The following is a 27,532-nucleotide window of genomic DNA, read 5'->3' as shown; positions in this document are numbered from 1 at the left end:
AATGTGTCAGTATTTACAGAGGGTCCCGGGAATGTGACAGTATTTACAGGGAGTGCCTGGGAGAGTGTCAGTATTTACAGAGGGTCCCCGGGAGTGTGTCAGTATTTACAGGGTGTCCCTGGGAGTGTATCAGTATTTACAGGGAGTGCCTGGGAGAGTGTCAGTATTTACAGAGGGTCCCTGGGAGTGTGTCAGTATTTACAGAAGGTCCCAGGAATGTGTCAGTATTTACAGAGGGTCCCGGGAATGTGACAGTATTTACAGGGAGTGCCTGGGAGAGTGTCAGTATTTACAGGGGGTTCCCGGGAGTGTGTCAGTATTTACAAGGGGTCCCCGGGAGTGTGTCAGTATTTACAGGGGTTCCCAGGGAGTGTGTCAGTATTTACAGGGGTTCCCAGGGAGTGTATCAGTATTTACAGTCGGTTCCCAGGGAGTGTGTCAGTATTTACAGGGGTTCCCAGGGAGTGTATCAGTATTTACAGTCGGTTCCCAGGGAGTGTGTCAGTATTTACAGGGGGTTCCCGGGAGTGTGTCAGTATTTACAGGGGGTTCCCGGGAGTGTGTCAGTATTTACAGGGGGTCCCCGGGAGACTGTCAGTATTAACAGGAGGTCCCCGGGAGTGTGTCAGTATTTACAGGGAGTGCCTGGGAGAGTGTCAGTATTTACAGAGGGTCCCGGGAATGTGACAGTATTTACAGGGAGTGCCTGGGAGTGTGTCAGTATTTACAGAGGGTCCCCGGGAGTGTGTCAGTATTTACAGGGAGTGCCTGGGAGTGTGTCAGTATTTACAGAGGGTCCCCGGGAGTGTGTCAGTATTTACAGAGAGTCCCGGGAATGTGTCAGTATTTATAGAGTGTCACGGGAATCTGACAGTATTTCCAGGGAGTGCCTGGGAGAGTGTCAGTATTTACAGGGAATCCCCAAGAGTGTGTCAGTATTTACAGGGGTTCTCCGGGAGTGTGTCAGTATTTACAGGGAATCCCCAAGAGTGTGTCAGTATTTACAGGGTGTCCCCGGGAGTTTGTCGGCATTTACAGGGAATCCCCAAGAGTGTGTCAGTATTTACAGGGTGTCCCCGGGAGTTTGTCGGCATTTACAGGGAATCCCCAAGAGTGTGTCAGTATTTACAGGGGGTCCCCGGGAGTGTGTCATTATTTAAAGGGGGTCCCCGGGAGTGTGTCAGTATTTACAGGGAGTCCCCAAGAGTGTGTCAGTATTTACAGGGGGTCCCCGGGAGTGTGTCAGTATTTACAGGGAATCCCCAAGAGTGTGTCAGTATTTACAGGTGGTCCCTGGGAGTGTCTCAGTATTTGCAGAGAGTCCCCGGGATTGTGTCAGTATTTACAGGGGGTCCCTGGGAGTGTGTCAGTATTTACAGGAGGTCCCCGGGAGTGTGTCTGTATTTACAGGGAGTCCCCGGGAGTGTGTCAGTATTTACAGGGGGTCCCCGGGAGTGTGTCAGTATTGACAGGAGGTCCCCGGGAGTGTGTCTGTATTTACAGGGAGTCCCCGGGAGTGTGTCAGTATTTACAGGGGGTTCCCGGGAGTGTGTCAGTATTTACAGGGGTTCCCAGGGAGTGTATCAGTATTTACAGTCGGTTCCCAGGGAGTGTATCAGTATTTACAGTCGGTCCCCAGGAGTGGGTCAGTATTTACAGGGGGTTCCCGGGAGTGTGTCAGTATTTACAGGGGTTCCCAGGGAGTGTATCAGTATTTACAGGGGTTCCCAGGGAGTGTATCAGTATTTACAGGGGTTCCCAGGGAGTGTGTCAGTATTTACAGGGGGTTCCCGGGAGTGTGTCAGTATTTACAGGGGTTCCCAGGGAGTGTATCAGTATTTACAGTCGGTTCCCAGGGAGTGTATCAGTATTTACAGTCGGTCCCCAGGAGTGTGTCAGTATTTACAGGGGGTTCCCGGGAGTGTGTCAGTATTTACAATTGGTCCCCGGGAGTGTGTCAGTATTTACAGGGGGTTCCCGGGAGTGTGTCAGTATTTACAGGGGTTCCCAGGGAGTGTATCAGTATTTACAGTCGGTTCCCAGGGAGTGTATCAGTATTTACAGTCGGTTCCCAGGGAGTGTGTCAGTATTTACAGTCGGTTCCCAGGGAGTGTGTCAGTATTTACAGTCGGTCCCCAGGAGTGGGTCAGTATTTACAGTCGGTTCCCAGGGAGTGTGTCAGTATTTACAGTCGGTTCCCAGGGAGTGTATCAGTATTTACAGTCGGTTCCCAGGGAGTGTATCAGTATTTACAGTCGGTTCCCAGGGAGTGTGTCAGTATTTACAGTCGGTTCCCAGGGAGTGTGTCAGTATTTACAGTCGGTCCCCAGGAGTGGGTCAGTATTTACAGGGGGTTCCCGGGAGTGTGTCAGTATTTACAGGGGTTCCCAGGGAGTGTATCAGTATTTACAGTCGGTCCCCAGGAGTGGGTCAGTATTTACAGGGGGTTCCCGGGATTGTGTCAGTATTTACAGGGGTTCCCAGGGAGTGTATCAGTATTTACAGTCGGTTCCCAGGGAGTGTGTCAGTATTTACAGGGGTTCCCAGGGAGTGTATCAGTATTTACAGTCGGTTCCCAGGGAGTGTGTCAGTATTTACAGGGGTTCCCAGGGAGTGTATCAGTATTTACAGTCGGTCCCCAGGAGTGGGTCAGTATTTACAGGGGGTCCCCGGGAGTGTGTCAGTATTTACAGGGGTTCCCAGGGAGTGTATCAGTATTTACAGTCGGTTCCCAGGGAGTGTGTCAGTATTTACAGGGGTTTGCAGGGAGTGTATCAGTATTTACAGTCGGTCCCCAGGAGTGGGTCAGTTATTACAGGGGGTCCCCGGGAGTGTGTCAGTATTTACAGAGGATCCACAGGAATGTGGCAGTATTTACAGGGAGTGCCTTGGAGTGTGTCAGTATTTACAGAGGGTCCCTGGGAGTGTGTCAGTATTTACAGAGGGTCCCTGGGAGTGTGTCAGTATTTACAGAGGGTCCCCGGGAGTGTGTCAGTATTTACAGAGGGTCCCTGGGAGTGTGTCAGTATTTACAGAGGGTCCCCGGGAGTGTGTCAGTATTTACAGAGGGTCCCGGGAATGTGTCAGTATTTATAGAGTGTCACGGGAATCTGACAGTATTTCCAGGGAGTGCCTGGGAGAGTGTCAGTATTTATAGGGAATCCCCAAGATTTTGTCAGTATTTACAGAGGGTCCCCGGGAGTGTGTCAGTATTTACAGGGAATCCCCAAGATTTTGTCAGTATTTACAGGGTGTCCCCGGGAGCTTGTCGGTATTTACTGGGAATCCCCAAGACTGTGTCAGTATTTACAGGGGGTTCCCGGGGAGTGTATCAGTATTTACAGTCGGTCCCCAGGAGTGGGTCAGTATTTACAGGGGGTTCCCGGGAGTGTGTCAGTATTTACAGGGGTTCCCAGGGAGTGTGTCAGTATTTACAGTCGGTCCCCAGGGAGTGTGTCAGTATTTACAGTCGGTTCCCAGGGAGTGTGTCAGTATTTACAGGGGTTCCCAGGGAGTGTATCAGTATTTACAGTCGGTCCCCAGGAGTGGGTCAGTATTTACAGGGGGTTCCCGGGAGTGTGTCAGTATTTACAGGGGGTCCCCGGGAGAGTGTCAGTATTTACAGGGGGTCCCCGGGAGAGTGTCAGTATTTACAGGGGTTCCCAGGGAGTGTATCAGTATTTACAGTCGGTTCCCAGGGAGTGTGTCAGTATTTACAGGGGTTCCCAGGGAGTGTATCAGTATTTACAGTCGGTCCCCAGGAGTGGGTCAGTATTTACAGGGGGTCCCCGGGAGTGTGTCAGTATTTACAGGGGTTCCCAGGGAGTGTATCAGTATTTACAGTCGGTTCCCAGGGAGTGTGTCAGTATTTACAGGGGTTTGCAGGGAGTGTATCAGTATTTACAGTCGGTCCCCAGGAGTGGGTCAGTTATTACAGGGGGTCCCCGGGAGTGTGTCAGTATTTACAGAGGATCCACAGGAATGTGGCAGTATTTACAGGGAGTGCCTTGGAGTGTGTCAGTATTTACAGAGGGTCCCTGGGAGTGTGTCAGTATTTACAGAGGGTCCCTGGGAGTGTGTCAGTATTTACAGAGGGTCCCCGGGAGTGTGTCAGTATTTACAGAGGGTCCCTGGGAGTGTGTCAGTATTTACAGAGGGTCCCCGGGAGTGTGTCAGTATTTACAGAGGGTCCCGGGAATGTGTCAGTATTTATAGAGTGTCACGGGAATCTGACAGTATTTCCAGGGAGTGCCTGGGAGAGTGTCAGTATTTATAGGGAATCCCCAAGATTTTGTCAGTATTTACAGAGGGTCCCCGGGAGTGTGTCAGTATTTACAGGGAATCCCCAAGATTTTGTCAGTATTTACAGGGTGTCCCCGGGAGCTTGTCGGTATTTACTGGGAATCCCCAAGACTGTGTCAGTATTTACAGGGGGTTCCCGGGGAGTGTATCAGTATTTACAGTCGGTCCCCAGGAGTGGGTCAGTATTTACAGGGGGTTCCCGGGAGTGTGTCAGTATTTACAGGGGTTCCCAGGGAGTGTGTCAGTATTTACAGTCGGTCCCCAGGGAGTGTGTCAGTATTTACAGTCGGTTCCCAGGGAGTGTGTCAGTATTTACAGGGGTTCCCAGGGAGTGTATCAGTATTTACAGTCGGTCCCCAGGAGTGGGTCAGTATTTACAGGGGGTTCCCGGGAGTGTGTCAGTATTTACAGGGGGTCCCCGGGAGAGTGTCAGTATTTACAGGGGGTCCCCGGGAGACTGTCAGTATTAACAGGAGGTCCCCGGGAGTGTGTCAGTATTTACAGGGAGTGCCTGGGAGAGTGTCAGTATTTACAGGGAATCCCCAAGAGTGTGTCAGTATTTACAGGGGTTCCCCAGGAGTGTGTCAGTATTTACAGGGGGCTCCCAGGAGTGTGTCAGTATTCACAGAGGGTCCCCGGGAGTGTGTCAGTATTTACAGAGGGTCCCCGGGAGTGTGTCAGTATTTACAGGAGGTCCACGGGAGACTCTCAGTATTAACAGGATGTCCCCGGGAGTGTGTCAGTATTTACAGGGTGTCCCTGGGAGTGTATCAGTATTTACAGGGGGTCCCGGGAATGTGTCAGTATTTACAGAGGGTCCCGGGAATGTGACAGTATTTACAGGGAGTGCCTGGGAGAGTGTCAGTATTTACAGGGGGTTCCCGGGAGTGTGTCAGTATTTACAAGGGGTCCCCGGGAGTGTGTCAGTATTTACAGGGGGTCCCCGGGAGTGTGTCAGTATTTGCAGAGGGTTCCCGGGAGTGTGTCAGTATTTACAGGGGTTCCCAGGGAGTGTATCACTATTTACAGGGGTTCCCAGGGAGTGTGTCAGTATTTACAGGGGTTCCCAGGGAGTGTATCAGTATTTACAGTCGGTTCCCAGGGAGTGTGTCAGTATTTACAGGGGTTCCCAGGGAGTGTATCAGTATTTACAGTCGGTCCCCAGGAGTGGGTCAGTATTTACAGGGGGTTCCCGGGAGTGTGTCAGTATTTACAGGGGGTCCCCGGGAGAGTGTCAGTATTTACAGGGGGTCCCCGGGAGACTGTCAGTATTAACAGGAGGTCCCCGGGAGTGTGTCAGTATTTACAGGGAGTGCCTGGGAGAGTGTCAGTATTTACAGGGAATCCCCAAGAGTGTGTCAGTATTTACAGGGGGTCCCCAGGAGTGTGTCAGTATTTACAGGGGGCTCCCAGGAGTGTGTCAGTATTTACAGAGGGTCCCCGGGAGTGTGTCAGTATTTACAGAGGGTCCCCGGGAGTGTGTCAGTATTTACAGAGGGTCCCCGGGAGTGTGTCAGTATTTACAGGAGGTCCACGGGAGACTCTCAGTATTAACAGGATGTCCCCGGGAGTGTGTCAGTATTTACAGGGTGTCCCTGGGAGTGTATCAGTATTTACAGGGGGTCCCGGGAATGTGTCAGTATTTACAGAGGGTCCCGGGAATGTGGCAGTATTTACAGGGAGTGCCTGGGAGTGTGTCAGTATTTACAGAGGGTCCCCGGGAGTGTGTCAGTATTTACAGAGGCTCTCGGGAATGTGACAGTATTTACAGGGAGTGCCTGGGAGTGTGTCAGTATTTCCAGAGGGTCCCCGGGAGTGTGTCAGTATTTACAGAGGGTCCCGGGAATGTGTCAGTATTTATAGAGTGTCACGGGAATCTGACAGTATTTCCAGGGAGTGCCTGGGAGAGTGTCAGTATTTACAGGGAATCCCCAAGAGTGTGTCAGTATTTACAGGGTGTCCCCGGGAGTGTGTCAGTATTTACAGGGAATCCCCAAGATTTTGTCAGTATTTACAGGGTGTCCCCGGGAGCTTGTCGGTATTTACTGGGAATCCCCAAGACTGTGTCAGTATTTACAGGGGTCCGCGGGAGTGTGTCGGTATTTGCAGGGAATCCCCAAGAGTGTGTCAGTATTTGCAGGGGGTTCCCGGGAGTGTGTCAGTATTTACAGGGGTTCCCAGGGAGTGTATCAGTATTTACAGTCGGTCCCCAGGGAGTGTATCAGTATTTACAGTCGGTTCCCAGGGAGTGTGTCAGTATTTACAGGGGTTCCCAGGGAGTGTATCAGTATTTACAGTCGGTCCCCAGGAGTGGGTCAGTATTTACAGGGGGTTCCCGGGAGTGTGTCAGTATTTACAGGGGGTCCCCGGGAGACTGTCAGTATTAACAGGGAGTGCCTGGGAGAGTGTCAGTATTTACAGAGGGTCACGGGAATGTGACAGTATTTACAGGGAGTGCCTGGGAGAGTGTCAGTATTTACAGAGGGTCCCCGGGAGTGTGTCAGTATTTACAGGGGATGCCTGGGATAGTGTCAGTATTTACAGAGGGTCCCGGGAATGTGACAGTATTTACAGGGAGTGCCTGGGAGTGTGTCAGTATTTACAGAGGGTCCCTGGGAGTGTGTCAGTATTTACAGAGGGTCCCCGGGAGTGTGTCAGTATTTACAGAGGGTCCCGGGAATGTGTCAGTATTTATAGAGTGTCACGGGAATCTGACAGTATTTCCAGGGAGTGCCTGGGAGAGTGTCAGTATTTACAGGGAATCCCCAAGAGTGTGTCAGTATTTACAGGGGTTCTCCGGGAGTGTGTCAGTATTTACAGGGAATCCCCAAGAGTGTGTCAGTATTTACAGGGGTTCTCCGGGAGTGTGTCGGTATTTACAGGGAATCCCCAAGAGTGTGTCAGTATTTACAGGGTGTCCCCGGGAGTTTGTCGGCATTTACAGGGAATCCCCAAGAGTGTGTCAGTATTTACAAGGTGTCCCCGGGAGTTTGTCGGCATTTACAGGGAATCCCCAAGAGTGTGTCAGTATTTACAGGGGGTCCCCGGGAGTGTGTCATTATTTAAAGGGGGTCCCCGGGAGTGTGTCAGTATTTACAGGGAATCCCCAAGAGTGTGTCAGTATTTACAGGGGATCCCCGGGAGTGTGTCAGTATTTACAGGGGGTCCCCGGGAGTGTGTCAGTATTTACAGGGAATCCCCAAGAGTGTGTCAGTATTTACAGGGAATCCCCAAGAGTGTGTCAGTATTTACAGGGGGTCCCCGGGATTGTGTCAGTATTTACAGGGGGTCCCCGGGAGTGTGTCAGTATTTACAAGGGGTCCCCGGGAGTGTGTCAGTATTTACAGGAGTCCCCTGGATTGTGTCAGTATTTACAGGGGGTCCCCGGGAGTGTATCAGTATTTACAGTCGGTCCCCGGCAGTGTGTCAGTATTTACAAGGGGTCCCCGGGAGTGTGTTGATATTTACAGGGAGTCTCCAGGAGTTTGTCAGTATTTACAGGAGTCCCCTGGATTGTGTCAGTATTTACGGGGGGTCCCCGGGAGTGTATCAGTATTTACAGTCGGTCCCCAGGAGTGGGTCAGTATTTACAGGGGGTCCCCGGGAGTGTATCAGTATTTACAGTCGGTCCCCAGGAGTGGGTCAGTATTTACAGGGGGTCCCCGGGAGTGTGTTTGAATTTACAGGGAGTCCCCGGGAGTGTATCTGTATTTACACGGAGTCCCGGGAGTGTGTCAGTATTTACAGGGAGTCCCCGGGTGTGTGTCAGTATTTACAGGGAGTCCCCGGGTGTGTGTCAGTATTTACAGGGGGTCCCCGGAAGTTTGTCAGTGTTTACAGGGAATTCCCAGGAGTGTGCCAGTAGGTACAGGGAATCACCGGGAGTGTGTCAGTATTTAAAGGGGCTCCCTGGGTGTGTGTCAGTATTTACAGGGAGTCCCCGGAGTGTGTCAGTATTTACAGGGCATCCCCAAGAGTGTGTCAGTATTTACAGGGGGTCCCCGGGAGTGTGTCAGTATTTGCAGGGAATCCCCAAGATTTTGTCAGTATTTACAGGGTGTCCCCGGGAGCTTGTCGGTATTTACAGGGAATCCCCAAGAGTGTGTCAGTACTTACAGGGGGTCCCCGGGAGTGTGTCAGTACTTACAGGGGGTCCCCGGGAGTGTGTCATTATTTAAAGGGGCTCCCCGGGAGTGTGTTAGTATTTACAGGAGTCCCCTGGATTGTGTCAGTATTTACAGGGGGTCCCCAAGAGTGTGTCAGTATTTACAGAGGGTCCCCGGGAGTGTGTCAGTATTTGCAGGGAATCCCCAAGATTTTGTCAGTATTTACAGGGTGTCCCCGGGAGCTTGTCGGTATTTACAGGGAATCCCCAAGAGTGTGTCAGTACTTACAGGGGGTCCCCGGGAGTGTGTCAGTACTTACAGGGGGTCCCCGGGAGTGTGTCATTATTTAAAGGGGCTCCCCGGGAGTGTGTCAGTATTTACAGGGAATCCCCAGGAGTGTGTCAGTATTTACAGGGGTTCCCCGGGAGTGTGTCAGTATTTACAGGGGGTCCCTGGGAGTATGTCAGTATTTACAGGGAATCCCCAGGGGTGTGTCAGTATTTACAGGGAGTCCCTGGGAGTGTGTCGGTTTTTACTGTGCGTCCCCGGGAGTGTGTCGGTATTTACAGGAGTTCCCGGTATTTACTGAGGGTCCCTGGGAGTGTTTATGTATTTACTGTACGTCCCTGGGAGTGTGTTGGTTTTTACTGTGCGTCCCCGGGAGTGTGTCGGTATTTACTGTGCGCCCCCGGGAGTGTGTCAGTGTTAATAGTGGATCCCTGGGAGTGTGTCAGTGTTAATAGTGGGTCATTGGGAGTGTGTCAGTGTTAATAGTGGGTCCCCAGGAGTGTGTCAGTGTTAATAGTGGGTCATTGGGAGTGTGTCAGTGTTAATAGTGGGTCCCCAGGAGTGTGTCAGTGTTAATAGTGGATCCCTGGGAGTGTGTCAGTGTTAATAGTGGGTCATTGGGAGTGTGTCAGTGTTAATAGTGGGTCATTGGGAGTGTGTCAGTGTTAATAGTGGGTCATTGGGAGTGTGTCAGTGTTAATAGTGGGTCCCCGGGAGTGTGTCAGTGTTAATAGTGGGTCCCCGGGAGTGTGTCAGTGTTAATAGTGGATCCCTGGGAGTGTGTCAGTGTTAATAGTGGGTCATTTGGAGTGTGTCAGTGTTAATAGTGGGTCCCCGGGAGTGTGTCAGTGTTAATAGTGGGTCCCCGGGAGTGTGTCAGTGTTAATAGTGGGTCATTGGGAGTGTGTCAGTGTTAATAGTGGGTCCCCGGGAGTGTGTCAGTGTTAATAGTGGGTCATTGGGAGTGTGTCAGTGTTAATAGTGGGTCCCCGGGAGTGTGTCAGTGTTAATAGTGGGTCATTGGGAGTGTGTCAGTGTTAATAGTGGGTCCCCGGGAGTGTGTCAGTGTTAATAGTGGGTCATTGGGAGTGTGTCAGTGTTAATAGTGGGTCCCCGGGAGTGTGTCAGTGTTAATAGTGGGTCCCCGGCAGTGTGTCAGTGTTAATAGTGGGTCCCCGGGAGTGTGTCAGTGTTAATAGTGGGTCATTGGGAGTGTGTCAGTGTTAATAGTGGGTCCCCGGGAGTGTGTCAGTGTTAATAGTGGGTCCCCGGGAGTGTGTCAGTGTTAATAGTGGGTCATTGGGAGTGTGTCAGTGTTAATAGTGGGTCCCCGGGAGTGTGTAGCTGTTAATAGTGGGTCCCCGGGAGTGTGTCAGTGTTAATAGTGGGTCATTGGGAGTGTGTCAGTGTTAATAGTGGGTCCCCGGGAGTGTGTCAGTGTTAATAGTGGGTCATTGGGAGTGTGTCACTGTTAATAGTGGGTCATTGGGAGTGTGTCAGTGTTAATAGTGGATCCCTGGGAGTGTGTCAGTGTTAATAGTGGATCCCTGGGAGTGTGTCAGTGTTAATAGTGGGTCATTGGGAGTGTGTCAGTGTTAATAGTGGGTCATTGGGAGTGTGTCAGTGTTAATAGTGGATCCCCGGGAGTGTGTCAGTGTTAATAGTGGATCCCTGGGAGTGTGTCAGTGTGAATAGTGGGTCATTGGGAGTGTGTCAGTGTTAATAGTGGGTCATTGGGAGTGTGTCAGTGTTAATAGTGGATCCCCGGGTGTGTGTCAGTGTTAATAGTGGGTCATTGGGAGTGTGTCAGTGTTAATAGTGGGTCCCCGGGAGTGTGTCAGTGTTAATAGTGGGTCATTGGGTGTGTGTCAGTGTGAATAGTGGATCCCCGGGAGTGTGTCAGTGTTAATAGTGGATCCCTGGGAGTGTGTCAGTGTTAATAGTGGATCCCTGGGAGTGTGTCAGTGTTAATAGTGGGTCATTGGGAGTGTGTCAGTGTTAATAGTGGGTCCCCGGGAGTGTGTCAGTGTTAATAGTGGATCCCCGGGAGTGTGTCAGTGTTAACAGTGGATCCCTGGGAGTGTGTCAGTGTTAATAGTGGGTCATTGGGAGTGTGTCAGTGTTAATAGTGGGTCCCCGGGAGTGTGTCAGTGTTAATAGTGGATCCCCGGGCGTGTGTCAGTGTTAATAGTGGATCGCCGGGAGTGTGTCAGTGTTAATAGTGGATCGCTGGGAGTGTGTCAGTGTTAATAGTGGATCCCCGGGAGTGTGTCAGTGTTAATAGTGGGTCATTGGGAGTGTGTCAGTGTTAATAGTGGATCCCCGGGAGTGTGTCAGTGTTAATAGTGGGTCATTGGGAGTGTGTCAGTGTTAATAGTGGGTCCCCGGGAGCGTGTCAGTGTTAATAGTGGAACCCCGGGAGTGTGTCAGTGTTAATAGTGGATCCCCGGGAGTGTGTCAGTGTTAATAGTGGATCCCTGGGAGTGTGTCAGTGTTAATAGTGGATCCCCGGGAGTGTGTCAGTGTTAATAGTGGGTCATGGGGAGTGTGTCAGTGTTAATAGTGGATCCCTGGGAGTGTGTCAGTGTTAATAGTGGGTCATTGGGAGTGTGTCAGTGTTAATAGTGGGTCCCCGGGAGTGTGTCAGTGTTAATAGTGGGTCATTGGGAGTGTGTCAGTGTTAATAGTGGGTCATTGGGAGTGTGTCAGTGTTAATTGTGGGTCCACAGGAGTGTGTCAGTGTTAATAGTGGATCCCTGGGAGTGTGTCAGTGTTAATAGTGGGTCATTGGGAGTGTGTCAGTGTTAATAGTGGGTCCCCGGGAGTGTGTCAGTGTTAATAGTGGGTCATTGGGAGTGTGTCAGTGTTAATGGTGGGTCCCCGGGAGTGTGTCAGTGTTAATAGTGGGTCCCCGGGAGTGTGTCAGTGTTAATAGTGGGTCATTGGGAGTGTGTCAGTGTTAATAGTGGGCCCCGGGAGTGTGTCAGTGTTAATAGTGGGTCCCCGGGAGTGTGTCAGTGTTAATAGTGGGTCCCCGGGAGTGTGTCAGTGTTAATAGTGGGTCATTGGGAGTGTGTCAGTGTTAATAGTGGGTCCCCGGGAGAGGGTCAGTGTTAATAGTGGGTCCCCGGGAGTGTGTCAGTGTTAATAGTGGGTCATTGGGAGTGTGTCAGTGTTAATAGTGGGTCCCCGGGAGTGTGTCAGTGTTAATAGTGGGTCATTGGGAGTGTGTCAGTGTTAATAGTGGGTCCCCGGGAGTGTGTCAGTGTTAATAGTGGGTCCCCGGGAGTGTGTCAGTGTTAATAGTGGGTCATTGGGAGTGTGTCAGTGTTAATAGTGGGTCATTGGGAGTGTGTCAGTGTTAATAGTGGGTCATTGGGAGTGTGTCAGTGTTAATAGTGGGTCCCCGGGAGTGTGTCAGTGTTAATAGTGGGTCCCCGGGAGTCTGTCAGTGTTAATAGTGGATCCCTGGGAGTGTGTCAGTGTTAATAGTGGGTCATTGGGAGTGTGTCAGTGTTAATAGTGGGTCCCCGGGAGTGTGTCAGTGTTAATAGTGGGTCCCCGGGAGTGTGTCAGTGTTAATAGTGGGTCATTGGGAGTGTGTCAGTGTTAATAGTGGGTCCCCGGGAGTGTGTCAGTGTTAATAGTGGGTCCCCGGGAGTGTGTCAGTGTTAATAGTGGGTCCCCGGGAGTGTGTCAGTGTTAATAGTGGGTCATTGGGAGTGTGTCAGTGTTAATAGTGGGTCCCCGGGAGAGGGTCAGTGTTAATAGTGGGTCCCCGGGAGTGTGTCAGTGTTAATAGTGGGTCATTGGGAGTGTGTCAGTGTTAATAGTGGGTCCCCGGGAGTGTGTCAGTGTTAATAGTGGGGCATTGGGAGTGTGTCAGTGTTAATAGTGGGTCCCCGGGAGTGTGTCAGTGTTAATAGTGGGTCCCCGGGAGTGTGTCAGTGTTAATAGTGGGTCCCCGGGATTGTGTCAGTGTTAATAGTGGGTCATTGGGAGTGTGTCAGTGTTAATAGTGGGTCCCCGGGAGTGTGTCAGTGTTAATAGTGGGTCCGCGGGAGTGTGTCAGTGTTAATAGTGGGTCATTGGGAGTGTGTCAGTGTTAATAGTGGGTCCCCGGGAGTGTGTCACTGTTAATAGTGGGTCATTGGGAGTGTGTCAGTGTTAATAGTGGATCCCTGGGAGTGTGTCAGTGTTAATAGTGGATCCCTGGGAGTGTGTCAGTGTTAATAGTGGGTCATTGGGAGTGTGTCAGTGTTAATAGTGGATCCCTGGGAGTGTGTCAGTGTGAATAGTGGGTCATTGGGAGTGTGTCAGAGTTAATAGTGGGTCATTGGGAGTGTGTCAGTGTTAATAGTGGGTCCCCGGGAGTGTGTCAGTGTTAATAGTGGGTCCCCGGGAGTGTGTCAGTGTTAATAGTGGGTCATTGGGAGTGTGTCAGTGTTAATAGTGGGTCCCCGGGAGTGTGTCAGTGTTAATAGTGGGTCCCCGGGAGCGTGTCAGTGTTAATAGTGGGTCATTGGGAGTGTGTCACTGTTAATAGTGGGTCATTGGGAGTGTGTCAGTGTTAATAGTGGATCCCCGGGTGTGTGTCAGTGTTAATAGTGGGTCATTGGGAGTGTGTCAGTGTTAATAGTGGGTCCCCGGGAGTGTGTCAGTGTTAATAGTGGGTCATTGGGTGTGTGTCAGTGTTAATAGTGGATCCCCGGGAGTGTGTCAGTGTTAATAGTGGATCCCTGGGAGTGTGTCAGTGTTAATAGTGGAGCCCTGGGAGTGTGTCAGTGTTAATAGTGGGTCATTGGGAGTGTGTCAGTGTTAATAGTGGGTCCCCGGGAGTGTGTCAGTGTGAATAGTGGATCCCTGGGAGTGTGTCAGTGTTAATAGTGGGCCATTGGGAGTGTGTCAGTGTTAATAGTGGGTCCCCGGGAGTGTGTCAGTGTTAATAGTGGGTCATTGGGAGTGTGTCAGTGTTAATAGTGGGTCCCCAGGAGTGTGTCAGTGTTAATAGTGGGTCATTGGGAGTGTGTCAGTGTTAATAGTGGGTCATTGGGAGTGTGTCAGTGTTAATAGTGGGTCCCCGGGAGTGTGTCAGTGTTAATAGTGGGTCATTGGGAGTGTGTCAGTGTTAATAGTGGGTCCCCGGGAGTGTGTCAGTGTTAATAGTGGGTCCCCGGGAGTGTGTCAGTGTTAATAGTGGGTCCCCGGGAGTGTGTCAGTGTTAATAGTGGGTCATTGGGAGTGTGTCAGTGTTAATAGTGGGTCCCCGGGAGAGGGTCAGTGTTAATAGTGGGTCCCCGGGAGTGTGTCAGTGTTAATAGTGGGTCATTGGGAGTGTGTCAGTGTTAATAGTGGGTCCCCGGGAGTGTGTCAGTGTTAATAGTGGGTCATTGGGAGTGTGTCAGTGTTAATAGTGGGTCCCCGGGAGTGTGTCAGTGTTAATAGTGGGTCCCCGGGAGTGTGTCAGTGTTAATAGTGGGTCCCCGGGAGTGTGTCAGTGTTAATAGTGGGTCCCCGGGAGTGTGTCAGTGTTAATAGTGGGTCATTGGGTGTGTGTCAGTGTTAATAGTGGATCCCCGGGAGTGTGTCAGTGTTAATAGTGGATCCCTGGGAGTGTGTCAGTGTTAACAGTGGATCCCTGGGAGTGTGTCAGTGTGAATAGTGGGTCATTGGGAGTGTGTCAGTGTTAATAGTGGGTCCCCGGGAGTGTGTCAGTGTTAATAGTGGATCCCCGGGAGTGTGTCAGTGTTAATAGTGGATCCCTGGGAGTGTGTCAGTGTTAATAGTGGGTCATTGGGAGTGTGTCAGTGTTAATAGTGGGTCCCCGGGAGTGTGTCAGTGTTAATAGTGGATCCCCGGGAGTGTGTCAGTGTTAATAGTGGATCCCTGGGAGTGTGTCAGTGTTAATAGTGGGTCATTGGGAGTGTGTCAGTGTTAATAGTGGGTCCCCGGGAGTGTGTCAGTGTTAATAGTGGATCCCCGGGAGTGTGTCAGTGTTAATAGTGGATCCCCGGGAGTGTGTCAGTGTTAATAGTGGATCCCCGGGAGTGTGTCAGTGTTAATAGTGGATCCCTGGGAGTGTGTCAGTGTTAATAGTGGGTCATTGGGAGTGTGTCAGTGTTAATAGTGGGTCATTGGGAGTGTGTCAGTGTTAATAGTGGGTCCCCGGGAGTGTGTCAGTGTTAATAGTGGGTCCCCGGGAGTCTGTCAGTGTTAATAGTGGATCCCTGGGAGTGTGTCAGTGTTAATAGTGGGTCATTGGGAGTGTGTCAGTGTTAATAGTGGGTCCCCGGGAGTGTGTCAGTGTTAATAGTGGGTCCCCGGGAGTGTGTCAGTGTTAATAGTGGGTCATTGGGAGTGTGTCAGTGTTAATAGTGGGTCCCCGGGAGTGTGTCAGTGTTAATAGTGGGTCCCCGGGAGTGTGTCAGTGTTAATAGTGGGTCCCCGGGAGTGTGTCAGTGTTAATAGTGGGTCATTGGGAGTGTGTCAGTGTTAATAGTGGGTCCCCGGGAGAGGGTCAGTGTTAATAGTGGGTCCCCGGGAGTGTGTCAGTGTTAATAGTGGGTCATTGGGAGTGTGTCAGTGTTAATAGTGGGTCCCCGGGAGTGTGTCAGTGTTAATAGTGGGGCATTGGGAGTGTGTCAGTGTTAATAGTGGGTCCCCGGGAGTGTGTCAGTGTTAATAGTGGGTCCCCGGGAGTGTGTCAGTGTTAATAGTGGGTCCCCGGGATTGTGTCAGTGTTAATAGTGGGTCATTGGGAGTGTGTCAGTGTTAATAGTGGGTCCCCGGGAGTGTGTCAGTGTTAATAGTGGGTCCGCGGGAGTGTGTCAGTGTTAATAGTGGGTCATTGGGAGTGTGTCAGTGTTAATAGTGGGTCCCCGGGAGTGTGTCACTGTTAATAGTGGGTCATTGGGAGTGTGTCAGTGTTAATAGTGGATCCCTGGGAGTGTGTCAGTGTTAATAGTGGATCCCTGGGAGTGTGTCAGTGTTAATAGTGGGTCATTGGGAGTGTGTCAGTGTTAATAGTGGATCCCTGGGAGTGTGTCAGTGTGAATAGTGGGTCATTGGGAGTGTGTCAGTGTTAATAGTGGGTCATTGGGAGTGTGTCAGTGTTAATAGTGGGTCCCCGGGAGTGTGTCAGTGTTAATAGTGGGTCCCCGGGAGTGTGTCAGTGTTAATAGTGGGTCATTGGGAGTGTGTCAGTGTTAATAGTGGGTCCCCGGGAGTGTGTCAGTGTTAATAGTGGGTCCCCGGGAGCGTGTCAGTGTTAATAGTGGGTCATTGGGAGTGTGTCACTGTTAATAGTGGGTCATTGGGAGTGTGTCAGTGTTAATAGTGGATCCCCGGGTGTGTGTCAGTGTGAATAGTGGGTCATTGGGAGTGTGTCAGTGTTAATAGTGGGTCCCCGGGAGTGTGTCAGTGTTAATAGTGGGTCATTGGGTGTGTGTCAGTGTTAATAGTGGATCCCCGGGAGTGTGTCAGTGTTAATAGTGGATCCCTGGGAGTGTGTCAGTGTTAATAGTGGAGCCCTGGGAGTGTGTCAGTGTTAATAGTGGGTCATTGGGAGTGTGTCAGTGTTAATAGTGGGTCCCCGGGAGTGTGTCAGTGTGAATAGTGGATCCCTGGGAGTGTGTCAGTGTTAATAGTGGGCCATTGGGAGTGTGTCAGTGTTAATAGTGGGTCCCCGGGAGTGTGTCAGTGTTAATAGTGGGTCATTGGGAGTGTGTCAGTGTTAATAGTGGGTCCCCAGGAGTGTGTCAGTGTTAATAGTGGGTCATTGGGAGTGTGTCAGTGTTAATAGTGGGTCATTGGGAGTGTGTCAGTGTTAATAGTGGGTCCCCGGGAGTGTGTCAGTGTTAATAGTGGGTCATTGGGAGTGTGTCAGTGTTAATAGTGGGTCCCCGGGAGTGTGTCAGTGTTAATAGTGGGTCCCCGGGAGTGTGTCAGTGTTAATAGTGGGTCCCCGGGAGTGTGTCAGTGTTAATAGTGGGTCATTGGGAGTGTGTCAGTGTTAATAGTGGGTCCCCGGGAGAGGGTCAGTGTTAATAGTGGGTCCCCGGGAGTGTGTCAGTGTTAATAGTGGGTCATTGGGAGTGTGTCAGTGTTAATAGTGGGTCCCCGGGAGTGTGTCAGTGTTAATAGTGGGTCATTGGGAGTGTGTCAGTGTTAATAGTGGGTCCCCGGGAGTGTGTCAGTGTTAATAGTGGGTCCCCGGGAGTGTGTCAGTGTTAATAGTGGGTCCCCGGGAGTGTGTCAGTGTTAATAGTGGGTCCCCGGGAGTGTGTCAGTGTTAATAGTGGGTCATTGGGTGTGTGTCAGTGTTAATAGTGGATCCCCGGGAGTGTGTCAGTGTTAATAGTGGATCCCTGGGAGTGTGTCAGTGTTAACAGTGGATCCCTGGGAGTGTGTCAGTGTGAATAGTGGGTCATTGGGAGTGTGTCAGTGTTAATAGTGGGTCCCCGGGAGTGTGTCAGTGTTAATAGTGGATCCCCGGGAGTGTGTCAGTGTTAATAGTGGATCCCTGGGAGTGTGTCAGTGTTAATAGTGGGTCATTGGGAGTGTGTCAGTGTTAATAGTGGGTCCCCGGGAGTGTGTCAGTGTTAATAGTGGATCCCCGGGAGTGTGTCAGTGTTAATAGTGGATCCCTGGGAGTGTGTCAGTGTTAATAGTGGGTCATTGGGAGTGTGTCAGTGTTAATAGTGGGTCCCCGGGAGTGTGTCAGTGTTAATAGTGGATCCCCGGGAGTGTGTCAGTGTTAATAGTGGATCCCCGGGAGTGTGTCAGTGTTAATAGTGGATCCCTGGGAGTGTGTCAGTGTTAATAGTGGGTCATTGGGAGTGTGTCAGTGTTAATAGTGGGTCCCCGGGAGTGTGTCAGTGTTAATAGTGGATCCCCGGGAGTGTGTCAGTGTTAATAGTGGATCCCCGGGAGTGTGTCAGTGTTAATAGTGGGTCATTGGGAGTGTGTCAGTGTTAATAGTGGGTCCCCGGGAGTGTGTCAGTGTTAATAGTGGATCCCCGGGAGTGTGTCAGTGTTAATAGTGGGTCATTGGGAGTGTGTCAGTGTTAATAGTGGGTCCCCGGGAGTGTGTCAGTGTTAATAGTGGATCCCTGGGAGTGTGTCAGTGTTAATAGTGGGTCATTGGGAGTGTGTCAGTGTTAATAGTGGGTCCCCGGGAGTGTGTCAGTGTTAATAGTGGGTCCCCGGGAGTATGTCAGTGTTAATAGTGGGTCCCCGGGAGTGTGTCAGTGTTAATAGTGGGTCATTGGGAGTGTGTCAGTGTTAATAGTGGGTCCCCGGGAGAGGGTCAGTGTTAATAGTGGGTCCCCGGGAGTGTGTCAGTGTTAATAGTGGGTCATTGGGAGTGTGTCAGTGTTTATAGTGGGTCCCCGGGAGTGTGTCAGTGTTAATAGTGGGTCATTGGGAGTGTGTCAGTGTTAGTAGTGTTTCCCCGGGAGTGTGTCAGTGTTAATAGTGGGTCCCCGGGAGTGTGTCAGTGTTAATAGTGGGTCATTGGGAGTGTGTCAGTGTTAATAGTGGGTCCCCGGGAGTGTGTCAGTGTTAATAGTGGGTCCCCGGGAGTGTGTCAGTGTTAATAGTGGGTCATTGGGAGTGTGTCACTATTAATAGTGGGTCCCCGGGAGTGTGTAGGTGTTAATAGTGGGTCCCCGGGAGTGTGTCAGTGTTAATAGTGGGTCATTGGGAGTGTGTCAGTGTTAATAGTGGGTCCCCGGGAGTGTGTCACTGTTAATAGTGGGTCATTGGGAGTGTGTCAGTGTTAATAGTGGATCCCCAGGAGTGTGTCAGTGTTAATAGTGGATCCCTGGGAGTGTGTCAGTGTTAATAGTGGGTCATTGGGAGTGTGTCAGTGTTAATAGTGGATCCCTGGGAGTGTGTCAGTGTGAATAGTGGGTCATTGGGAGTGTGTCAGTGTTAATAGTGGGTCATTGGGAGTGTGTCAGTGTTAATAGTGGGTCATTGGGAGTGTGTCAGTGTTAATAGTGGATCCCCGGGAGTGTGTCAGTGTTAATAGTCGATCCCTGGGAGTGTGTCAGTGTTAATAGTGGGTCATTGGGAGTGTGTCAGTGTTAATAGTGGGTCCCCAGGAGTGTGTCAGTGTTAATAGTGGGTCCCCGGGAGTCTGTCAGTGTTAATAGTGGGTCATTGGGAGTGTGTCAGTGTTAATAGTGGGTCATTGGGAGTGTGTCAGTGTTAATAGTGGATCCCCGGGTGTGTGTCAGTGTTAATAGTGGGTCATTGGGAGTGTGTCAGTGTTAATAGTGGGTCCCCGGGAGTGTGTCAGTGTTAATAGTGGGTCATTGGGTGTGTGTCAGTGTTAATAGTGGATCCCCGGGAGTGTGTCAGTGTTAATAGTGGATCCCTGGGAGTGTGTCAGTGTTAATAGTGGATCCCTGGGAGTGTGTCAGTGTTAATAGTGGGTCATTGGGAGTGTGTCAGTGTTAATAGTGGGTCCCCGGGAGTGTGTCAGTGTTAATAGTGGATCCCCGGGAGTGTGTCAGTGTTAATAGTGGATCCCTGGGAGTGTGTCAGTGTTAATAGTGGGTCATTGGGAGTGTGTCAGTGTTAATAGTGGGTCATTGGGAGTGTGTCAGTGTTAATAGTGGATCCCCGGGAGTGTGTCAGTGTTAATAGTGGATCGCCGGGAGTGTGTCAGTGTTAATAGTGGATCCCTGGGAGTGTGTCAGTGTTAATAGTGGGTCATTGGGAGTGTGTCAGTGTTAATAGTGGGTCCCCGGGAGTCTGTCAATGTTAATAGTGGATCCCTGGGAGTGTGTCAGTGTTAATAGTGGATCCCTGGGAGTGTGTCAGTGTTAATAGTGGGTCATTGGGAGTGTGTCAGTGTTAATAGTGGATCCCTGGGATTGTGTCAGTGTTAATCGTGGGTCATTGGGAGTGTGTCAGTGTTAATAGTGGGTCATTGGGAGTGTGTCAGTGTTAATAGTGGATCCCTGGGAGTGTGTCAGTGTTAATAGTGGGTCATTGGGAGTGTGTCAGTGTTAATAGTGGGTCCCCGGGCGTGTGTCAGTGTTAATAGTGGATCCCCGGGAGTGTGTCAGTGTTAATAGTGGATCCCTGGGAGTGTGTCAGTGTTAACAGTGGGTCATTGGGAGCGTGTCAGTGTTAATAGTGGGTCCCCGGGAGTGTGTCAGTGTTAATAGTGGGTCCCCGGGAGTGTGTCAGTGTTAATAGTGGATCCCTGGGAATGTGTCAGTGTTAATAGTGGGTCATTGGGAGTGTGTCAGTGTTAATAGTGGGTCCCCGGGAGTGTGTCAGTGTTAATAGTGGGTCATTGGGAGTGTGTCAGTGTTAATAGTGGATCCCTGGGAGTGTGTCAGTGTTAATAGTGGATCCCTGGGAGTGTGTCAGTGTTAATAGTGGGTCATTGGGAGTGTGTCAGTGTTAATAGTGGGTCATTGGGAGTGTGTCAGTGTTAATAGTGGATCCCCGGGAGTGTGTCAGTGTTAATAGTGGATCCCTGGGAGTGTGTCAGTGTTAATAGTGGGTCATTGGGAGTGTGTCAGTGTTAATAGTGGGTCCCTGGGAGTGTGTCAGTGTTAATAGTGGGTCCCCGGGAGTCTGTCAGTGTTAATAGTGGGTCATTGGGAGTGTGTCAGTGTTAATAGTGGATCCCCGGGAGTGTGTCAGTGTTAATAGTGGATCCCTGGGAGTGTGTCAGTGTTAATAGTGGGTCATTGGGAGTGTGTCAGTGTTAATAGTGGGTCCCCAGGAGTGTGTCAGTGTTAATAGTGGGTCCCCGGGAGTCTGTCAGTGTTAATAGTGGGTCATTGGGATTGTGTCAGTGTTAATAGTGGGTCCCCGGGAGTGTGTCAGTGTTAATAGTGGGTCATTGGGAGTGTGTCAGTGTTAATAGTGGGTCCCCGGGAGTGTGTCAGTGTTAATAGTGGATCCCCGGGAGTGTGTCAGTGTTAATAGTGGGTCATTGGGTGTGTGTCAGTGTTAATAGTGGATCCCCGGGAGTGTGTCAGTGTTAATAGTGGATCCCTGGGAGTGTGTCAGTGTTAATAGTGGATCCCTGGGAGTGTGTCAGTGTTAATAGTGGGTCATTGGGAGTGTGTCAGTGTTAATAGTGGGTCCCCGGGAGTGTGTCAGTGTTAATAGTGGATCCCCGGGAGTGTGTCAGTGTTAATAGTGGGTCATTGGGAGTGTGTCAGTGTTAATAGTGGGTCCCCGGGAGTGTGTCAGTGTTAATAGTGGATCCCCGGGAGTGTGTCAGTGTTAATAGTGGATCCCTGGGAGTGTGTCAGTGTTAATAGTGGGTCATTGGGAGTGTGTCAGTGTTAATAGTGGGTCCCCGGGAGTGTGTCAGTGTTAATAGTGGATCCCCGGGAGTGTGTCAGTGTTAATAGTGGATCCCCGGGAGTGTGTCAGTGTTAATAGTGGGTCATTGGGTGTGTGTCAGTGTTAATAGTGGATCCCCGGGAGTGTGTCAGTGTTAATAGTGGATCCCTGGGAGTGTGTCAGTGTTAATAGTGGATCCCTGGGAGTGTGTCAGTGTTAATAGTGGGTCATTGGGAGTGTGTCAGTGTTAATAGTGGGTCCCTGGGAGTGTGTCAGTGTTAATAGTGGGTCATTGGGAGTGTGTCAGTGTTAATAGTGGGTCCCCGGGAGTGTGTCAGTGTTAATAGTGGGTCCCCCGGAGTGTGTCAGTGTTAATAGTGGATCCCCGGGAGTGTGTCAGTGTTAATAGTGGGTCCCCGGGAGTGTGTCAGTGTTAATAGTGGGTCATTGGGTGTGTGTCAGTGTTAATAGTGGATCCCCGGGAGTGTGTCAGTGTTAATAGTGGATCCCTGGGAGTGTGTCAGTGTTAATAGTGGGTCATTGGGAGTGTGTCAATGTTAATAGTGGGTCCCCGGGAGTGCGTCAGTGTTAATAGTGGATCCCCGAGAGTGTGTCAGTGTTAATAGTGGATCCCTGGGAGTGTGTCAGTGTTAATAGTGGGTCATTGGGAGTGTGTCAGTGTTAATAGTGGGTCCCCGGGAGTGTGTCAGTGTTAATAGTGGATCCCCGGGAGTGTGTCAGTGTTAATAGTGGTTCCCCGGGAGTGTGTCAGTGTTAATAGTGGGTCATTGGGTGTGTGTCAGTGTTAATAGTGGGTCCCCGGGAGTGTGTCAGTGTTAATAGTGGGTCATTGGGTGTGTGTCAGTGTTAATAGTGGGTCCCCGGGAGTGTGTCAGTGTTAATAGTGGATCCCCGGGAGTGTGTCAGTGTTAATAGTGGATCCCTGGGAGTGTGTCAGTGTTAATAGTGGATCCCTGGGAGTGTGTCAGTGTTAATAGTGGGTCATTGGGAGTGTGTCAGTGTTAATAGTGGGTCCCCGGGAGTGTGTCAGTGTTAATAGTGGATCCCCGGGAGTGTGTCAGTGTTAATAGTGGATCCCTGGGAGTGTGTCAGTGTTAATAGTGGGTCATTGGGAGTGTGTCAGTGTTAATAGTGGGTCATTGGGAGTGTGTCAGTGTTAATAGTGGGTCATTGGGAGTGTGTCAGTGTTAATAGTGGGTCCCCGGGAGTGTGTCAGTGTTAATAGTGGGTCATTGGGTGTGTGTCAGTGTTAATAGTGGATCCCCGGGAGTGTGTCAGTGTTAATAGTGGATCCCTGGGAGTGTGTCAGTGTTAATAGTGGGTCATTGGGAGTGTGTCAGTGTTAATAGTGGGTCATTGGGAGTGTGTCAGTGTTAATAGTGGGTCATTGGGAGTGTGTCAGTGTTAATAGTGGATCCCTGGGAGTGTGTCAGTGTTAATAGTGGGTCATTGGGAGTGTGTCAGTGTTAATAGTGGGTCATTGGGAGTGTGTCAGTGTTAATAGTGGGTCATTGGGAGTGTGTCAGTGTTAATAGTGGGTCCCCGGGAGTGTGTCAGTGTTAATAGTGGGTCATTGGGTGTGTGTCAGTGTTAATAGTGGATCCCCGGGAGTGTGTCAGTGTTAATAGTGGATCCCTGGGAGTGTGTCAGTGTTAATAGTGGATCCCCGGGAGTGTGTCAGTGTTAATAGTGGATCCCCGGGAGTGTGTCAGTGTTAATAGTGGATTCCTGGGAGTGTGTCAGTGTTAATAGTGAATCCCTGGGAGTGTGTCAGTGTTAATAGTGGGTCATTTGGAGTGTGTCAGTGTTAATAGTGGGTCCCCGGGAGTGTGTCAGTGTTAATAGTGGGTCATTTGGAGTGTGTCAGTGTTAATAGTGGGTCCCCGGGAGTGTGTCAGTGTTAATAGTGGATCCCCGGGAGTGTGTCAGTGTTAATAGTGGATCCCCGGGAGTGTGTCAGTGTTATTAGTGGATCCCTGGGAGTGTGTCAGTGTTAATAGTGGGTCATTTGGAGTGTGTCAGTGTTAATAGTGGGTCCCCGGGAGTGTGTCAGTGTTAATAGTGGGTCATTGGGTGTGTGTCAGTGTTAATAGTGGGTCCCCGGGAGTGTGTCAGTGTTAATAGTGGATCCCCGGGAGTGTGTCAGTGTTAATAGTGGATCCCCGGGAGTGTGTCAGTGTTAATAGTGGATCCCCGGGAGTGTGTCAGTGTTAATAGTGGATCCCCGGGAGTGTGTCAGTGTTAATAGTGGGTCATTGGGAGTGTGTCAGTGTTAATAGTGGGTCATTTGGAGTGTGTCAGTGTTAATAGTGGGTCCCCGGGAGTGTGTCAGTGTTAATAGTGGGTCCCCGGGAGTGTGTCAGTGTTAATAGTGGATCCCCGGGAGTGTGTCAGTGTTAATATTGGGTCATTGGGAGTGTGTCAGTGTTAATAGTGGGTCATTGGGAGTGTGTCAGTGTTAATAGTGGGTCATTTGGAGTGTGTCAGTGTTAATAGTGGGTCCCCGGGAGTGTGTCAGTGTTAATAGTGGATCCCCGGGAGTGTGTCAGTGTTAATAGTGGGTCATTGGGTGTGTGTCAGTGTTAATAGTGGGTCCCCGGGAGTGTGTCAGTGTTAATAGTGGATCCCCGGGAGTGTGTCAGTGTTAATAGTGGATCCCCGGGAGTGTGTCAGTGTTAATAGTGGATCCCCGGGAGTGTGTCAGTGTTAATAGTGGATCCCTGGGAGTGTGTCAGTGTTAATAGTGGGTCATTGGGAGTGTGTCAGTGTTAATAGTGGGTCCCCGGGAGTGTGTCAGTGTTAATAGTGGATCCCCGGGAGTGTGTCAGTGTTAATAGTGGATCCCCGGGAGTGTGTCAGTGTTAATAGTGGGTCATTTGGAGTTTGTCAGTGTTAATAGTGGATCCCCGGGAGTGTGTCAGTGTTAATAGTGGATCCCCGGGAGTGTGTCAGTGTTAATAGTGGATCCCCGGGAGTGTGTCAGTGTTAATAGTGGATCCCTGGGAGTGTGTCAGTGTTAATAGTGGGTCATTGGGAGTGTGTCAGTGTTAATAGTGGGTCCCCGGGAGTGTGTCAGTGTTAATAGTGGATCCCCGGGAGTGTGTCAGTATTAATAGTGGGTCATTGGGTGTGTGTCAGTGTTAATAGTGGGTCCCCGGGAGTGTGTCAGTGTTAATAGTGGGTCATTTGGAGTGTGTCAGTGTTAATAGTGGGTCCCCGGGAGTGTGTCAGTGTTAATAGTGGATCCCCGGGAGTGTGTCAGTGTTAATAGTGGGTCATTGGGAGTGTGTCAGTGTTAATAGTGGGTCCCCGGGAGTGTGTCAGTGTTAATAGTGGATCCCCGGGAGTGTGTCAGTGTTAATAGTGGGTCATTGGGAGTGTGTCAGTGTTAATAGTGGGTCCCCGGGAGTGTGTCAGTGTTAATAGTGGATCCCCGGGAGTGTGTCAGTGTTAATAGTGGATCCCCGGGAGTGTGTCAGTGTTAATAGTGGGTCCCCGGGAGTGTGTCAGTGTTAATAGTGGGTCCCCGGGAGTGTGTCAGTGTTAATAGTGGGTCATTGGGTGTGTGTCAGTGTTAATAGTGGATCCCCGGGAGTGTGTCAGTGTTAATAGTGGATCCCCGGGAGTGTGTCAGTGTTAATAGTGGGTCATTGGGAGTGTGTCAGTGTTAATAGTGGATCCCTGGGAGTGTGTCAGTGTTAATAGTGGGTCATTGGGTGTGTGTCAGTGTTAATAGTGGATCCCCGGGAGTGTGTCAGTGTTAATAGTGGATCCCCGGGAGTGTGTCAGTGTTAATAGTGGATCCCTGGGAGTGTGTCAGTGTTAATAGTGGATCCCTGGGAGTGTGTCAGTGTTAATAGTGGATCCCTGGGAGTGTGTCAGTGTTAATAGTGGGTCATTTGGAGTGTGTCAGTGTTAATAGTGGGTCCCCGGGAGTGTGTCAGTGTTAATAGTGGATCCCCGGGAGTGTGTCAGTGTTAATAGTGGGTCATTGGGAGTGTGTCAGTGTTAATAGTGGGTCCCCGGGAGTGTGTCAGTGTTAATAGTGGATCCCCGGGAGTGTGTCAGTGTTAATAGTGGATCCCCGGGAGTGTGTCAGTGTTAATAGTGGGTCCCCGGGAGTGTGTCAGTGTTAATAGTGGGTCCCCGGGAGTGTGTCAGTGTTAATAGTGGATCCCCGGGAGTGTGTCAGTGTTAATAGTGGGTCATTGGGAGTGTGTCAGTGTTAATAGTGGGTCCCCGGGAGTGTGTCAGTGTTAATAGTGGGTCCCCGGGAGTGTGTCAGTGTTAATAGTGGATCCCTGGGAGTGTGTCAGTGTTAATAGTGGGTCATTTGGAGTGTGTCAGTGTTAATAGTGGGTCCCCGGGAGTGTGTCAGTGTTAATAGTGGATCCCTGGGAGTGTGTCAGTGTTAATAGTGGGTCATTGGGTGTGTGTCAGTGTTAATAGTGGGTCATTTGGAGTGTGTCAGTGTTAATAGTGGGTCCCCGGGAGTGTGTCAGTGTTAATAGTGGATCCCCGGGAGTGTGTCAGTGTTAATAGTGGGTCATTGGGTGTGTGTCAGTGTTAATAGTGGGTCCCCGGGAGTGTGTCAGTGTTAATAGTGGATCCCCGGGAGTGTGTCAGTGTTAATAGTGGATCCCCGGGAGTGTGTCAGTGTTAATAGTGGGTCATTGGGTGTGTGTCAGTGTTAATAGTGGGTCCCCGGGAGTGTGTCAGTGTTAATAGTGGATCCCTGGGAGTGTGTCAGTGTTAATAGTGGGTCATTTGGAGTGTGTCAGTGTTAATAGTGGGTCCCCGGGAGTGTGTCAGTGTTAATAGTGGATCCCCGGGAGTGTGTCAGTGTTAATAGTGGGTCATTGGGTGTGTGTCAGTGTTAATAGTGGGTCCCCGGGAGTGTGTCAGTGTTAATAGTGGATCCCCGGGAGTGTGTCAGTGTTAATAGTGGGTCATTGGGAGTGTGTCAGTGTTAATAGTGGATCCCCGGGAGTGTGCCAGTGTTAATAGTGGATCCCCGGGAGTGTGTCAGTGTTAATAGTGGGTCCCCGGGAGTGCGTCAGTGTTAATAGTGGATCCCTGGGAGTGTGTCAGTGTTAATAGTGGATCCCCGGGAGTGTGTCAGTGTTAATAGTGGATCCCTGGGAGTGTGTCAGTGTTAATAGTGGATCCCCGGGAGTGTGTCAGTGTTAATAGTGGGTCATTGGGAGTGTGTCAGTGTTAATAGTGGGTCCCCGGGAGTGCGTCAGTGTTAATAGTGGGTCATTGGGAGTGTGTCAGTGTTAATAGTGGGTCCCCGGGAGTGTGTCAGTGTTAATAGTGGATCCCCGGGAGTGTGTCAGTGTTAATAGTGGGTCATTGGGTGTGTGTCAGTGTTAATAGTGGGTCCCCGGGAGTGTGTCAGTGTTAATAGTGGGTCATTGGGAGTGTGTCAGTGTTAATAGTGGGTCATTGGGAGTGTGTCAGTGTTAATAGTGGATCCCCGGGAGTGTGTCAGTGTTAATAGTGGATCCCCGGGAGTGTGTCAGTGTTAATAGTGGGTCATTGGGAGTGTGTCAGTGTTAATAGTGGATCCCCGGGAGTGTGTCAGTGTTAATAGTGGATCCCCGGGAGTGTGTCAGTGTTAATAGTGGATCCCCGGGAGTGTGTCAGTGTTAATAGTGGGTCATTGGGTGTGTGTCAGTGTTAATAGTGGATCCCCGGGAGTGTGTCAGTGTTAATAGTGGATCCCTGGGAGTGTGTCAGTGTTAATAGTGGATCCCCGGGAGTGTGTCAGTGTTAATAGTGGGTCCCCGGGAGTGTGTCAGTGTTAATAGTGGATCCCCGGGAGAGTGTCAGTGTTAATAGTGGGTCCCCGGGAGTGCGTCAGTGTTAATAGTGGATCCCTGGGAGTGTGTCAGTGTTAATAGTGGGTCATTGGGAGTGTGTCAGTGTTAATAGTGGGTCCCCGGGAGTGTGTCAGTGTTAATAGTGGATCCCCGGGAGTGTGTCAGTGTTAATAGTGGATCCCTGGGAGTGTGTCAGTGTTAATAGTGGGTCATTGGGAGTGTGTCAGTGTTAATAGTGGATCCCTGGGAGTGTGTCAGTGTTAATAGTGGGTCATTGGGAGTGTGCCAGTGTTAATAGTGGGTCCCCAGGAGTGTGTCAGTGTTAATAGTGGGTCCCCGGGAGTCTGTCAGTGTTAATAGTGGGTCATTGGGATTGTGTCAGTGTTAATAGTGTGTCCCCGGAGTGTGTCAGTGTTAATAGTGGGTCATTGGGAGTGTGTCAGTGTTAATAGTGGGTCCCCGGGAGTGTGTCAGTGTTAATAGTGGATCCCTGGGAGTGTGTCAGTGTTAATAGTGGATCCCCGGGAGTGTGTCAGTGTTAATAGTGGGTCCCCGGGAGTGTGTCAGTGTTAATAGTGGATCCCCGGGAGTGTGTCAGTGTTAATAGTGGATCCCTGGGAGTGTGTCAGTGTTAATAGTGGGTCATTGGGAGTGTGTCAGTGTTAATAG

This window comes from Heterodontus francisci, chromosome 4 (assembly GCF_036365525.1).
Source record: "Heterodontus francisci isolate sHetFra1 chromosome 4, sHetFra1.hap1, whole genome shotgun sequence".
NCBI classification, from domain to species: Eukaryota; Metazoa; Chordata; class Chondrichthyes; order Heterodontiformes; family Heterodontidae; genus Heterodontus; species Heterodontus francisci.
The sequence above is the reverse complement of the archived record's forward strand: the minus strand, read 5'-3'. Positions refer to the sequence as shown.